This window comes from Parasteatoda tepidariorum, chromosome 4 (genome assembly GCF_043381705.1).
Source record: "Parasteatoda tepidariorum isolate YZ-2023 chromosome 4, CAS_Ptep_4.0, whole genome shotgun sequence".
Classification (NCBI taxonomy): domain Eukaryota; kingdom Metazoa; phylum Arthropoda; class Arachnida; order Araneae; family Theridiidae; genus Parasteatoda; species Parasteatoda tepidariorum.
The window spans coordinates 14,859,720-14,875,502 of record NC_092207.1 but is presented as its reverse complement, the minus strand read 5'-3'; the positions used below and the strand labels follow the sequence as shown (position 1 = coordinate 14,875,502).

General features: G+C 29.7%; 1 long non-coding RNA gene across 1 annotated transcript in view; it reads right to left on the bottom strand.

The window, feature by feature from the left end:
- The window catches only part of LOC107441404 (uncharacterized), a 265,160-nt gene that overhangs the window by 209,967 nt on the left and 39,410 nt on the right, over window positions 1-15,783 (bottom strand). The window contains exon 2 of the long non-coding RNA XR_001583730.3: window positions 13,575-13,654. This is a non-coding gene — a long non-coding RNA (uncharacterized lncRNA). The remainder of the gene's footprint in view (window positions 1-13,574; window positions 13,655-15,783) is intronic.

Genomic DNA, 15,783 nt, shown 5'->3' with positions numbered 1-15,783 from the left:
ACATTTCTAATAGGTTTAACGAATTACATGCCATTTATTTGAATTCAAATTTATTTTAATGACTTAGTATTTACTAAAGAGATGTATTTTTTTTTTAAAAAAAGTTTTTATATGGATTTGAATGATTGTTTTGAATTCTTAGAATTTTGTGCATTAGCAATGTACCTAAGTAAGTAGCGAGCGAAGCAAACCGTATAAGATTGCGTAGCAATTTTCGGGGTTTGGCGAGCGTTAGCGATCAGGGGCCGCTACCCACTAGCTACAAATAATAATAAAAAATTAAAACTTTAAATTCAAAAAATTTATTATTGCGTTGTTGTAACTATTGTTAAAGTAGATTCATAAGTATGACGAAATTTTCAAAGAGTATCTGACGTTCATATATCGGACACAACGAAATTCGATCTCTCTGATTATATTATTAAGACCATATTTTCCTAATTGTGGCTATCCCCTCCGGCTCCATGTGAAAGACAGAAGTAGGTCAAAAAATAGGTCAAAAAACAGGATACATTTTCTCAGAAAAAGTACATTTTTGTGAATAGTTTTCTATCTTCTTATTTCATCTGCTCTAATTACTTAGCATATTTAATATCTACCTCTAAATCATAATACGGAAGGGGGAAACGGTAAAATTAGCATTATATGGAAATGGCATTTCCGGTAAAAAAAATCATAATTATGATAATAAAAACCCACTATATAAGGTATTTAAACCATTCATTTTGGCAATTTTTCCGCTCATATGGTAACGGTTTACAGAAATTCTGGTTTTGAAAATTACAGTTCTTATAATCCATTATTATCCATTAATCTTATTAACCATTTGGTAGAAAATACACAACTGAAAAGTAAATTTAACTAAATAAATAGTTTTTATGCCATGTTCAAATCATCATGTAAAAATTATCAAATTTTATTGCAGATTATAAAACCATATTTTATTGTTAATTTTACTAAAATCATTACCAAAGATTTTCGGTAAAAATTACTGAGGTTTTCAGTGTTCCTAAACAGCCAGAAGCACTGTGAAATTTTAAAATATTTTGGTTGTTCGACAATATTTTTTTTCTCAGTGCAAAAGCATTATGTCAAACTATTTTCACTTCTTTTTTGCGTACTGTACTTTGGGTAAAGCGCAAGGCACACTGATATCTATTTAACTGAGTTGAACCATGTAATCTTTACTGCGTTAACTAAACTACACGGCATTAATTAACATAACGTTTTACATAACGGACTTAATGATTTACATTAATTAACATAATGATTTACATAATGAATATAATGATTTATTAATCAATATGAAAATATTTGTAGAATCAATAATTTTATAATATAATACAGATACCACATAATAGGATTCATTACAGATGCTAATAACTTGTAGAATAAAATAACTATCCTAATAATAACATTATAAGTTGTACAATAATTAGAATTTCACTGAATTCCGTGAATTGAACCTTCATTTTCTTAAGAATTTTTTTTCTTAATCTTAACAGTCAGTTAAATTTAATTGAATCTGCTACGTTTTTTAATATTTCGAATTTCAATCAGCTAAAATTGTTGCCTTAATTGCTTTTGTTACAAATTTCTAAGAAATAGATCAAGGAAATACCAAGAAACAATGATTTAAAAATTCTACTTATTTTTTTCTCCATCAAACTTGTTATTTCTCGGAATTTACATTCGACACTTTGTTATTACAAATCTATAAGGAGTTCTCCAATCAATACGTTATACCTATAAATTCGCAAAAAAGAAAATATTCTTAATATTTATCTTTTGTCTATTAACATTTTTCGAGAAACAAAATAAGTTTTATCGTCATTTGTTAAGCTAAGATGGAACTTTAATGATTCGGGGAAAATTTTTGGAAAATACTAGTTAATTAGGTAATTTAAGTTACTAATTAGGGCTAGTGACAATGTAAGTTTATTTCTTATTACAATATGATATTTTTCTTATAAATTTAATCAGAAAAGCTATTTATAAAAAATATAAATCAGTTCATAAAGGAAAACAGCCCAGAAACAAATTCTATGCTACGTCAATAAACTGTAGTTTTTTTTTTAAATTTTAACAATGGTCAATCCATAAATGACGTAAAGCTAGGAGGTTGGCGAAATAGTGACAATTTGTGACTATTTCGCCTATTTATTAAGGTGAATATTCACTGTTTCATTCTAAGATTATGGTAAAATAACCGACAGCAGTCTGCCTCTCTAATTAATCGTAACATTTACGGTCAAGAACTTTTTTTTCCCCTTTTCGGTTTTTGACCGTTTACAACTAGTATGTTTAACAATTTAAGTATTGATTCGTGTTTTTAGGCTGAACTAAGGAAAAACCAAATGTGAACCAAAACTCGCGAATGATTAAAGAGTTGTAAGGACTTTTATGTAGAAAGTCCTTGTGCACTTATTTATGCTTTTCTTCTAAAAAAAATGACTTATCTTGTTTTCTTTTTTGGTGTTTTTTTTATATTCTAATTTGATTCTGCGTAAAAATACAAGAAACAATAACTCATTTGTCTAGACAGCTACAAAATAGTAATATGTGCAACAGTGTTTTCTATGCATAAAACTTCTTGCAACTTTTGAAGTACTAGTTCTTGGACTCACGTTTGGTCTCCTTCTTTTCGGCTAAAACAATTCTCTACTTGTCTGGATGCGTAAATTGGTAAATATGAAGTAAAAGCGAACTAATCATTAAATTGAAAACGATTACTCTTCATTAAATTAAAAATGATTATTTATTGCATTAAAATCACTAATTTACAATTAACATTACATTTTATAAATATAATTTAACCATTATATTTATAAGATGTAAAATAAAAGTGAAATAATTATATAATTGAAAATGATTATTTATCATCAAATTTAAAACGATTACTCATAAATAAATTAAAAAGGATTACTAATAATTAAATTGAAATTGATTATTCATCATTAAATTGAAAGCGACTATTCATTATTAAATTAAAAACGATTATTTATTTACAAATTTAAATTGATTATTCATCATTAAATTGAAAGCGACTATTCATTATTAAATTGCAAACGATTATTTATTTGAGAATTGAAATCGATTATTCATCATTAATTTGAAAACGATTGATTTCTTATAATATTGATTATTTATTAGTAAATTGAAAACTATAATTTATCATTAAAAAGAGCAATTTATAAGTAGTCATCATAAATTTACCGCTAAAGGCTCTATTTATGCTGTTTGGGGCTATAGAAGCCTTATACGTTTCTTAAAAAAATATTTATTTAAAATGAGATCAACATTTTTCTGTTGACCACGCTTATAAAATATAGTTTTACATTCACCAGTCCATTACACACTTTGCCAAATTAGATTGGCGTAAAGTTATTCTTTCAATTTTACGATGTTACATATTGTTAATATAAAAGAACACAATTTTAATTTGTTAACTTGTTTTAATATGTAGCTATTTAAAAAAATGATTTGAAATTGCAGAACAGTTAAAAATAAATAAACAAAATGTAATCTACACTTCTTTTACTCCAAAAGATTTTTTTCTTCTTTGTTGTAAATTCCTTTTCTCAGAATCCATGAAACTAAATCGAAGAAAAAAAATTTTTTTTTCAATCACTCTAATCAAAGTTATTTTTAAAAGTTTATACTTTTTTATTGTTTCAAAATACACTTAATATAACCTTTAAACTTTATTTATCTAGTAGTTTTCTTCCAATTATACGGTGAAAAAGCTTTCTTCGATATTAATCTAGCGAAGGTAATAAAACAAAAGCTATTTTACAGATAGAGTATCTACTTACTCGAAATACTTTGTTTTGTATCTTTTTTATTTATTCGGTTTTTCTTGTTTTCTGTTACTGAAGAATTGTTGCTGATTAAAATGTAACCCACGGCCCCCGCCAGAAAGAAACCGGAACAGGAAAATTAAAGTTTCTTTTTTCTTTTCTTTTTTTTTTACGAACGAAATTAAATGCTTCTCTTCTAAGATTGAGATATCGAGGTAAGCTGGGATTTTGCATTTACTTAATTATTTTAAGTAAATGATATGATTCTTGTTTAGGTGATTTTTTTTTATTTCGTTTGATGTTTAAAAAAAACTATTATTTTATTCTAAGTTACTTTTTATGGTACACTGTTAGAATTTTCATTCCAAAATTACAGTAAAACTAACGGCAGCTTTCTGATCACCCAATTAACTGTAAGATTTACGATAAAAAAAAACATTTTTAACATTTACGATTTTGAAACCGTTCACAACTAGTATGGTTAGAAAACCATTACCATTTATAGATAGCATGGTTTCAACCCCGTAAAAACGAAATTTAATTAGATATTGCAGCTAGGCATTTCGCTAGGTAATGGCCAATGGTGTTTGGTTGCGGTTGAGTTGGGTTCTATTAAATGAACCTTGGGATATAATTAAACTAGTTTATGTTGTTTCACCCATCGTAAGGAAGGTAAATACTAAAATTTTCAAATTAAGCAGCTTCGTGGTGCTGCCATCTACGCCTGAATGAGAGTTTCATATTCTAGTAGTCCAGGGTCACAAATTGGTGAGTGCAGGACACAGGAAACTCTTCATATGTTGAAGGAAATTGAGGAAATATTGTAGTCTCAACACAGGGACTTGTTGGCTCCAATTCAACAATTTAATAAATACAGCCCAAAAAATATATTTATACAAAATATTGAAATCATGCAAAACCAATAAAGATATGCCATAATTAATTTAAGCTCGTGATAAGTTTTAATAACATTGGGGAACAATTTTTTTCTTCCATTGCATGAGATTTTTTTAACGGATCTTGGACACTTTCATATTGTGAATTTCAAATTTGCAATCGGTTTCTCTCACCTAACTACAGTTTTTTTAATTGACATTTTTGCCAATTCGAGGTCGAACTGTGCGAATTTAATAACATTATATATGACAGTGGGTTGTATAAATGTTACGATAAACTTCTAGAGTACTCAGGGAACAGCGTCAGTAATAAAATTGCATAGGAACTTATATTCGGAAAAATCGTGATACGCCGCTAGGGAGCGCTTCTCTATCATGAACTTTCTTCCTGTGATAATGAACAGATCACACGAAAAAAGAAATCGTCCTTAGCTGCGTACTATGACATTTTTGGACATGGACTTTTAATCTTGTTGATGTGCCACAGCTCTCCTAGAAGTAAATCCTACTCCTGTAAATCCTCCTCCTTAGCGACCTCTATAACGTTTTCTAACTTTTACATTTCAAAAGAAAAGAAAAACAGGTTAAAAATGTCATTCCAAAATAAAATTGCTGCTTGCTGCTGCTTTAGGAGCAAAACTTTTGGATCATTAAGTATGAAACGTCCGATTTGAGACCGAAAGTTTGGTCTATTATATCTCGGGAAAGAAATAATATAATTATTCAAAATATCAATACAACATTGCCATTTTAACTATAGCTTACTAATACCGCTAGCGAAAAATTCTGGACAGCAGCTGGTGATGAAATCCTGAAATGCCTTTTCCACAGTGTGTTGGGAATTAAATATTTTTCCTTTCAAAAAATTGTCCAAGGCTCGGAAAAAAAGGCAAATAGTTGGCACGAGATCTGACGAGTAAGGTGGGTGACAAAATGTTTCCAGGCCCCAGTTCCTGTTGTTTAACTAACGTCGATCTTGCAATATGTGGTCGAGTGTTGTACTGCAGAAGGATTGGTCTGTCCCTGTTGACCAATCTCGGCTGCTTAATTTGCCGCTGCCTCATTATTTCTTCTAACTGTTGACAGTAGAGGTCCCCCGCTGTCGATTGCACAGGTCTCATAAAATTATAGTGTATAACACCAGCGCTGAACCACCAAACAAACACTATTAGTTTCGTTTGATGTATACTCAGCATTTGAGTGTGTTTTGGCACTTCATCTTTGTCCAACCATTGCGCCGAGCTCTTGCGATTATCGAAAAGTATCCACTTTCAATCGCATGTGACTGTCCTGTCAAATATGGATCGCCTTTTAGACTTGATACCAAGGAACAGCAAGCCTCAAAGAGGTTCTGTTGATGACGCTCGCTCAACTCATACGGAACCCACTTATCCCGCTTTTTTACTTTTCCGATTGCTTTCACGTGACATAATATTGTTGGGATGGTAACTTCAAACCTTAATGCTAGTTCACACGTCGTTTCAGATGGATTTACTTCCACTACAACTTTCAGTTGGTCGTCATCCACCTTGCTCTCAGGCCGCCCGCGTGGTTCATTTTGAAGACCAAAGTCTCCAGATTGGAATTTTATGAACCATCGACGTGCTGTAAGCTCGTTAGCTACATCCTTGCCAACACTTCGTTAACATTTCGGCTTGTCTGCGCTGCATTAGTTCCATGACAGAACTCATATTCCAAAATAACTCGCATTTTTGTCTTATACTATTATGGCTTATAATATTTAACCTCCAGACGACAATACGATAGACTATTAAAAACAAATAAGTGCATCTGAAAGTAGGATGGCGTACCTTCTCAATACAAAAAAAAAAAAAATTAAATAAATAAATAAAGGATGATCGAAGTGAAATGTCGGTGACATCTGGTATCAAACTTGAGGCTTTAGGTAATCGGACATTTCATACATAATGACCCAATAGTTTCATATTTGAAATCCAATTACAACAAAAAATTTGTTCCCCAGTGAAATTGTCATAATATCTAATAGCGAAATAATTTTATTCTCATAACTACAATCATTTGTCTATATAATTTTCATTAGATCAAAATCTTTTTTTCTTTTCTTCCCAGGACCTATCGTTAAAAGTTGTTAAATACTTTCTATGTAAGCTAAAAGCTAAATTTTGATTTATTTCAAAACCGCCGAGTAGCAATGGCAACGTTACTTCTTTTTTTTGTGGAACAAAAAATTATCGTCTTAAAATTGTTATGTAAATAAAATGTTGTTATTCTTTACTAAAAGTTGGAGTCAAATTTATTATTTTGAGTAGAAGAAGAGAACGGCAGAATATTTTACTTTCTGATAGAGTCTCGTAACACCTAACAAATTTTAATCAACTGGAGTCGGAGTCATTTTTTTTACGATTCCTTCAAAATTTTCTACAACTCCGACTCCAAAGTCTGGTCTTCTACTGCTTTCTCTATGGAACAAAAACAAAAAATGTAACCCACGGCCCCNATGTCAAAAACTAATGTATAATTTTTAATATTTTTACGGATATGGTTTAATCGTATAGGTTTGATCAATTGGAGCAATTTAGAATGTTGCAGAGGAATATAATTATTTTTCTCTATTCATCATAAAGTAGCAATACCGTTTCGTGCATTCTCATTGGTGACAAAAATCACGTGATATGATCGTTAATAAACAAAGACTTTCCAGGTATCTTTGGCCTTTATTTATTTTTAATTTAACGGAATTTGCAAGAAATATTTATTTGTCATCCTATCTTAAAATAATTAAGTGTTATTATTATTGTTTCGCTTCTGGAAAAGAATTAAAACCCAGAAACTTAAAGTGTTTGTTCTTTATTATAAAGTAATTGTAAGGTATTAAACACCTGTAACAATTAAAGGTTTAATTGTAAAAAGTATTATTTTAGCTAAACAGAAAAATAAGTTGTATTACCATTTTTGTAACTAATTCTAACTTTGAGGATAAATTTGATCTCAAGCTATTTTTGTACAATGTATACAATTTAAATGACAAATCAAAATATTAATTTATAACTCTAAACTGATATTAAAAATTATCTTTTAGCTCTACTGCTAAAATAATCTCTTCGGCGAAAAAAAGTTAAAAGAATTATCACAGTAACCGAAAATTAAATTAAAACTTTCAAAATAAGTTTGATGGTGAAGTAATTATGCTAATCGAGCAAAACTATTACATTTAAATTTTATCCTAATAGAATCAGAAGTAAATCTGCGAAATCAAATCTGTTTTAATGCAATAAAATATTTTGGGATCTTTTTGTTGAATTTAAATTTAAGAAGAAAAATCATTGAGAATCATTCGTGGAGGTAGGCGAGAAAAGTAGGGGAAGATGTGGAACGATCTAGTTAGATACACTGAAAAAAATTCCAGATCAAACTACAGTCAAAGGCACCGGCACTTAGGGTGCCAGTATTTATTACCTTGAATTTGATATTTTACGAAACATGTTACGGAAAAAAATTTTTATTATGATTTATTAAAATTTCTTTTAAGATAAAAAAGAAAGTAAGAAAAAAACACTATGTATTAAATAATAGATAATTTTCATTCTGGTCAATCAAATTTTCTTTTAGTATTTTATTTTATTTTATAACTTAAAACTCCAACCTAATTTTGAGTTTACGACTAATAATGTTTAACTCCATAGCCTTGAAATTTTGAACCCAATCCAGAAGACTAGGGAATTCATGAATCAAGTATTAGGAAACATTTTCGCTCTTGGAGGACTTTTAGTTTTAGTTTATTACTATTTTATTTTATTTTGTTTAAAACCGGTTCTTTGAAATGCAAATCTAATTTTGGGTTTACGACTAATAATGTTTAACTCCATAGCCTTGAAATTTTGAACCCAATCCAGAAGACTAGGGAATTCATGAATCAAGTATTGGGAGAAATTTGCGTCCTTGGAGGACTTTTAGCGTTCGTTACATGAAGAGGAAAACCACTAAAACCTCCCACATTTAGCCACGTTTAACAATGGGACTCTAATCAATGATCCGTCTACCACTGAGGATATTTCATGTCACCACTGTCATCGGTGCAAGTCGCGTGGGGAATTTGTATCGACCAGCCATTGCTGGGATTCGAACCCTGTTCACCTCATTGGAAGGCAAAGGCTCTATCCCCTGAGCCACCATGTCTCTTTCTATCACTATTTTATTTATAACCGTCATTGAACAGCAAACCCGATTTTCTGGTTTACGACTACTAATGTTCAACTCCACAGCCTTGTAATTTTAAACCCAATCCAGAAGACAAAGGAACTTCTGGATCAAGTGTTGGGCGAAATTAGCCTTCGTGGAGGACATTTTGATGGAACTAACCCTCATTTACGTTACATGGAGAGAAAAAATCATGAAATCCTCCCATAGTTAGCCTGACGCCAGGGTGGACTCTAACCCATAATCCGTCTACCACTGAGGATATTTTGCGCCAGCACTGTGGTCGGTTCCAGCCGAATGTGGAATTCGTATCAACCGGCCATCGATGGGATTTTTAACCCGGTTCACCTCATTGGAAGGCAAACGCTCTATCCCCTGAGTCATCACGGCTTCTATTACAATTTTATTTTAATCGTCATTGAGCAACTCACCCAATTTTGGGTTTACGACTACTAATGTTCAACTCCGCAACATGTAATTCTGAACCCAATCTAGAAGACAAGGATTGTGTATAGGGGAAAAATTTGTCTTCGAAGAGGGGACAAAAACATTTTAACAAATCTTTAAAAAAAATAAAATAACCCTTAAATGATTTTTTTTTCCATACTGATTCTCGCCTAACATATGAAAATGAGAATCAAACAAATAAAATCATTGATCCTCAGTTTTTAAATGAACCCCTGACACCCAACTAGATATAAAACTAAAATGGATCTTCAGATCCAAGTCACGAAATAAAATAAAACTCTTTACAACTTCAGGAGATTTAAAAGTTAATACTCAGAGGATTACAGTTTCAACCACAGAACGCCTTATTCAGGAGAGTTTTCTAAAGAATAATTCGTTCTGCGCAGAATAAAATAAATAAATGTATTCTTTCGGTATTAGAAACTAGATCTTCTTTTGTTTCTTAGGCCTAAAAGCGCCTAATTAAGAAAAGAGCAAATTCTCCGCCATTTTTTTTTTTAATTCCGCCTGCGCTTTTAAACCCCGTTAAGAATTTATGCAATTTAATTTTTTTTCTACTTCCGCAGTTTTCCAAAGGAATTTAGAATAATTTCTTTGTCTAAAGACATCGAAGAAAGATTTGTGTTGTTCTTTTCTTTATTGTTTTCGAATTTTTTTTTTCTTGTTTCCCACTATTACGTTGTTTATAATCCTAATTTTTTTTCTTTAACTTTTATGTCTTATTTGAAATAGTTTCTAAGTGAATTTACGTTTGTAATTTTCTTTTTCCTTATATTTCTTCCATTACTAATTCCCTCCAAGGAATCAGCTACTTAAATATACTTTTTTGAAAGATTTGCTCTTAGTTTCACGCAGTGAGTCAGGCTTAATTTCAGTTTATTTTGAAATCCCAAGTGCGCAAAGAACAATGGAAATTTTTTAAGATGACGAAAAAGACAACTTTTCAACAAAAGTAAAGAGGATTATAGTATTAAAATACAAGATATGTTATTATTAAAGTAAGTCACAAAAGAGACTTAGGTGTTTACAATTGACATTTGTTTTTTTCTTTTTGTTCCATGTCTTATAGACGCTTTTCTAGGCTGTTTACTAGAAATCAGCAACAAATAATTAAACCATCCTTTGAGCAGAGATTAATAATTTTATATCAAATGTTCTTGTTCGTATTCGAAAAGTATTAGTTCTAAAAACGAGGAGATAAAAACGAACGGAATGAATTTGTACGGATTATAATTGTTTTTTCTTACACTTTGAAAAAAATTATACCTTTTTTTCATTATATTTTTAATCTTATAAAAACATCGAATTACTTTTGTTTTAGCAATACATTTCTTTTTTCTTTTTTTTCCCTTTTTTTTGCAAAAGTTTAAATAATGATGTCATTAATAATTATTGTCTGTATAATAACGCCGGGTAGAAATTTTTAATAATTGCATTATTGTCTAATAATGCAGGATAGAAATTTTTCAGTTAATTTCACAACATATATTATTTTTTTTAAAACGTAATTGAAAATTTTTAAATATTAATTTTTGGGTTGAAATATTAGTTGATTGAGTAATTTTAGGAAAACCATGCCTTTCTGCTTCATAATCGAATTAATTTTGCTTCAGCAATACACATTTTTTTCTTAAGTTCCAATACTAGCGTCACTAATAATTATTGCCTGTATAATAATGCAGGATAGAAATTTTTCAGTTAATTTCACAAGATATATTATTTTTGTGCAAAAAATAATTGAAAATTTTAAATATTAATTATTGGGTTGAAATATGAGTTGATTGAGTATCTTTGGAAAACCCATACCTATCTGCTTCATAATCGAATTAATTTTGTTTCGACCATGCATATTTTTTAAGTTCCAATGATGATATCATTAATAATTATTGCCTGTTTAAAAACGCAGTATAGAAGTTTTCAGTTAATTTCCCAAGATAGATTGCTTTTGAGCAAAACGTTATTGAAAATTTGAATTATTAATTATTGGGTTAAAACGTTAATTGATTCACTTCCGGAAACCCTTACCAAACTATCTGTTTCATAATTGAAAAGTTTTTTACCCAATCTGCAAAATTGGTTGAAAATTTTATACGGTTCCTTTTAGTCGATCATTTAGACTTTATGAAAACGATAGGAAGTGGAGATTCTTCTGAACTTTTAGTTTCTAAAGTAGAGGGAGTCGGCCTATAGCTTTCTATTTTTCTCTATAATAGTTATACTAAACATGACTAATCCAATACTTAACTAAATCAGATGATTACAAACTATTGATGAAAAAAAGCTTTAAAATTTAATTCCGAATTCGAAAAAAAAATTGGCTAAATTCTTTCAACTGCTACAATTTACTCAGTTTTTAATTATTGGCTAAATGAGAAACACCATTTAAGAAATTTGAAAAATCTGGACTCCAGTCAATTGCCATCATGTTCCTTGGTTAGAATGTGAACTCTATTTGACTGTTTCACCAAAGTGGCTGCCTTACTGTACCACTTAAAAGGACGATATACCAGGAAAGAAACTTTTAATCACGAATTCTATTTCTTCCCTATTACTAACTTAAAATTATTTTAAAAAAAAGGAAAAGGTGAGTTCATACAAACCTAGAGTAAGAGATTAACTTTAAATTGCTTAAAAAAATTTCAAAATATCAAAATGTAAGCAAATTATTGCAAGAGAACTTCTCCATTTCATAATCCTTAGTAATCTTCTCATAATTTGTTTTCTTTTTGATATGTTAAAAATTTCTATTCAGTATCTGAAACTTCACGGCTTACTCCAGGTTTGTCTGAGCTATAGTCTAAGTTTGTGTGTTTTTCTATATTTTGAATATTAAATAAGTTCTATTCAGTATCTGAAACTTCACAGCTCACTCTAGGTTTGTCTGAGCTTTAGTCTAAGTTTACGTGTTTTTCTATATATTGAATATTAAATAAGTTCTATTCAGTATCTTAAACTTCACGGCTTACTCTAGGTTTGTTTGAGCTATAGTCTAAGTTTGCGTGTTTTTTTATATTTTGAATATTAAATAAGTTTTGGAGGTGAAAGAGAATTTGTGACGAAAAAGTTTCTCCCGTGGTATGGCATCCTCTTAAGTTTTCTAAAACAATTCAGCTCAGAAACCCAATCGTTACATCGTTATCGTTAGAATATGCTTAAATTTATGGTTTCTGGTATATGGTTTCTGGCTCTATGGGAGAACTGTTATTTTTACCAAAGTCCTTTGGTAATGATTTTGGTAAAATTAACAATAAAATATTGTTTTATATTATACGTTAAAATTTGATAAATGTGATAGAATTTGGTAATGATATATCATATCTTAGAATACTGAATAAAAACCATTTATTCGGTAAAATTTAATGTGTGGTAATGATAACTATAATTTTAAAAATCGAAATTTTCAGTAAACCGTTACCATATGAATAGTTAAAATACTTTATGTTTTGGTTTTATTACCAGAACATACTTTTTCTCTTAATCAGAAATGTTTTTATGATAAAGTACGGAAATTTTACCGGAATTTCTTTTTTCAGTGTACTAAGTTGATCTGGATTAGTCCTTACCGTGGTTCAACGTAAATGAAAATTTGAGTTCAATTTATCTCTTTACTAAAGTTTTAGAAAACTTGTATCGTATTTATGTTCAAGATAGTGGTATTATAGTCAAAGAAACTGATTTCCCTGTGAGTCAAGTGCAGATATCGTCAGACTTATAAAAGGACTTTCAATCAAAGGAGCTGCCACCTTTTTTGAAAAAATTCTTAATTTAAGTTTATTTAAAAAAAAAATCTTAATTTTGGCTAACATATATTTCTAGTAAATGGAAAATTAAATTGCTGCTATTTTCCAAAAATGCCCCTACGACGGGTGGTTTATTACCGTCGTTGAACAGCCGACCCAAGTTTAGGTTTACGACTGCTAATAATCAGCTCCATAGCCTTGCAATTTTGAACCCAATCATGAAAACAACGGAACTTCCTGTATCAAGTATTAAGAGAAATTTGCCTTCGTGGATGACTTTCTGCTGGAGCTAACCCATGTTTGAGTTACATGGAGAGGAAAATCACGAAAACCTTCCACGGTTGGCCGGATGGCATGGAGACTCTAACCATGATTCGTCTACCACTGAGGATATTTTAAATCAGTGGTTGACGGTTTGGTTATAACTGGACTATTAGTACCGTCCCTCAATGCTCACTGTGGTAAAAATTATGCATAGAATACCAACTTACCTCTAATACCCGCTTTCTACCTTTTGATGCAGCATCTTATTGTTAAGATCATCTTTGCGTTATTTGGGCATCATCTTTGCCTAGAAGATAAAAAATAGCATCAAATAATTTATGGAGAGAAAAAATTTTTTTCTAATCAAACAGATTAACAGATACAAGACTAAGAAGAAGTCCTTATTTAGCATACTTAGAATGAAAATATGTAGCTAAATATGGCGACCATTACTCTAAATTAATTCATGCAACTTCGCTTGAAAAAAATAATAAATAAATGCTCACGATAAACGTAGGGCTCACCACCTTTCCAATAATCTTCAATCCCCGTCAAAAATCCCTACGTTTGTCGAAAGTGATGCGACGTAGTTTTTTGGTTTCACTGCGACAAAAAAATAATCATTTTCTCTTTTTCATCGACTTTTTATTTTTATTTTATTTTATTATTTATAAGAAATATATTTACTCAGAAGACAAAAGTAGTTTTAGGAAGCGGAAAGGTGAGAAAAAGCAATATTTTCTGAATCAGACACATAACTAAAAGGAAGAAAATAACTATCAGGAATGGTCTTGATATTTGTATGGGACACGGACTTTGTACACGGAGAAAAAAATTCTAGGAAAATTACTATATTGTATGGTTATGACTGGCTATGGTTTTTGGTAAAAAAACATAATTCTTGCCAAAAAAAACCCGAAATATACGGTATTTAAACTATTCATTAAAAAAATCGTTCATATAGTTTAACGGAAACTCTGGTTTTAAAAATTATGGTTCTTATTACCGCACTTTTAACAAAAAATACAAAACTGTAAAGTAAATTTAAACGAATAAGTAGGTTTTATGCCATGCTCTAAAGTATCATGATAAATTTACCAAAATATACCACATTTACCAAATTTCATCACAGATTATAAAACAATATTTTCTTGTTAATTTATTAAAACCATTACCAGAGCGCTTCGGTAAAAATTACTGAATTTTTTGGTGTTTCCATAAAGCCAGAAGCACGGTAAATTTTGCAGTATTTTGGTAATTTTGAACTATGGATTCAATTTTGATAAAAATAAAGTTATAAATAACAAAAACAGTAGGGTGCATCACCATCCCTATAATCTTCTATCACCATCGAAAATTGACCCATGTTTGAAGTGATATAACTTACATTTAACTTTTTGGAGTGACAGAAGCAGAAATATTTTCTCATTTCAATCCAATTTTAAAAACGCTGTTTAAAAACAAATTATTATTCTTTTTAAGAAATATCTTTGCTCAGAAAATAAAAGTTTTTTCAAAAAATTAAAAGTATTTGTTAAAAAAATTGAATTTAAATTATAATGTAAATAAATAAGCTAATAAAAAAGTAATATTAGGCTTTTATAATTGCGAAAAATAGTAATTAAAAATTTTCCATCAAATCACATCAGCTGTAACTGTTATTAGTTTCTTTCTGTTCAAGACAAATTAATAAATTTATTTCCTCTTCATCCTTTATTAAAGCTAAAAAAAGCATAAAATTGAATTCTAAAAAATTGAAGTTTTCGTTTTTTTTTTCAGGCTCATGATTATGTTTGATAATCTGGCGGAATAACAAACAAAAACTAAAAGAAACGATATGTGAAAAGTGAAATACTTAAAGAAAAATTAATTAGTCATGTCCGTAAAATATGCATCATTTTTTATTAAAAAGATCTAATGTTTGAAGAAAAAATTTATCCGCCATCACGTACTTATAATAAGGTATTCATAATCACGTCTCCTTCTTAATGACTGAGTCATTAAAATGCCGATAAAACTTTTTAGTCTTAAGACATTTTTTGATGGATAATTTTAATTACTAATTTTAATTTGCCTTCTCCATAAAGTATCTATAATTAATGCGCATTTTGATTTAAAGTCAAATTAATTATGTATCCGAAAGCAAAAAGTTAATGATTTTTTTTGGAAGAATTATTTTAAAGTACAAAAAACTAATTAGGATTTAGGAGAGAAGTTTATGCAGTTTTGACCGAAAGCGTAAAGTATAAATATAGAATCTTTAAAAAATTAGATAAAGTTTACTGCGCCTATCCATCCAATGTTAAAAAGATCAAATTTGAGATAATGTTTTTTTGAAAACATATTAATTCGATTTACAAAAGCATTTTTTATTCGGAACTCTAAACATCTAGAACCATTGAAAATTGTGATTCTTTTTACTATTTAAAAATTTAA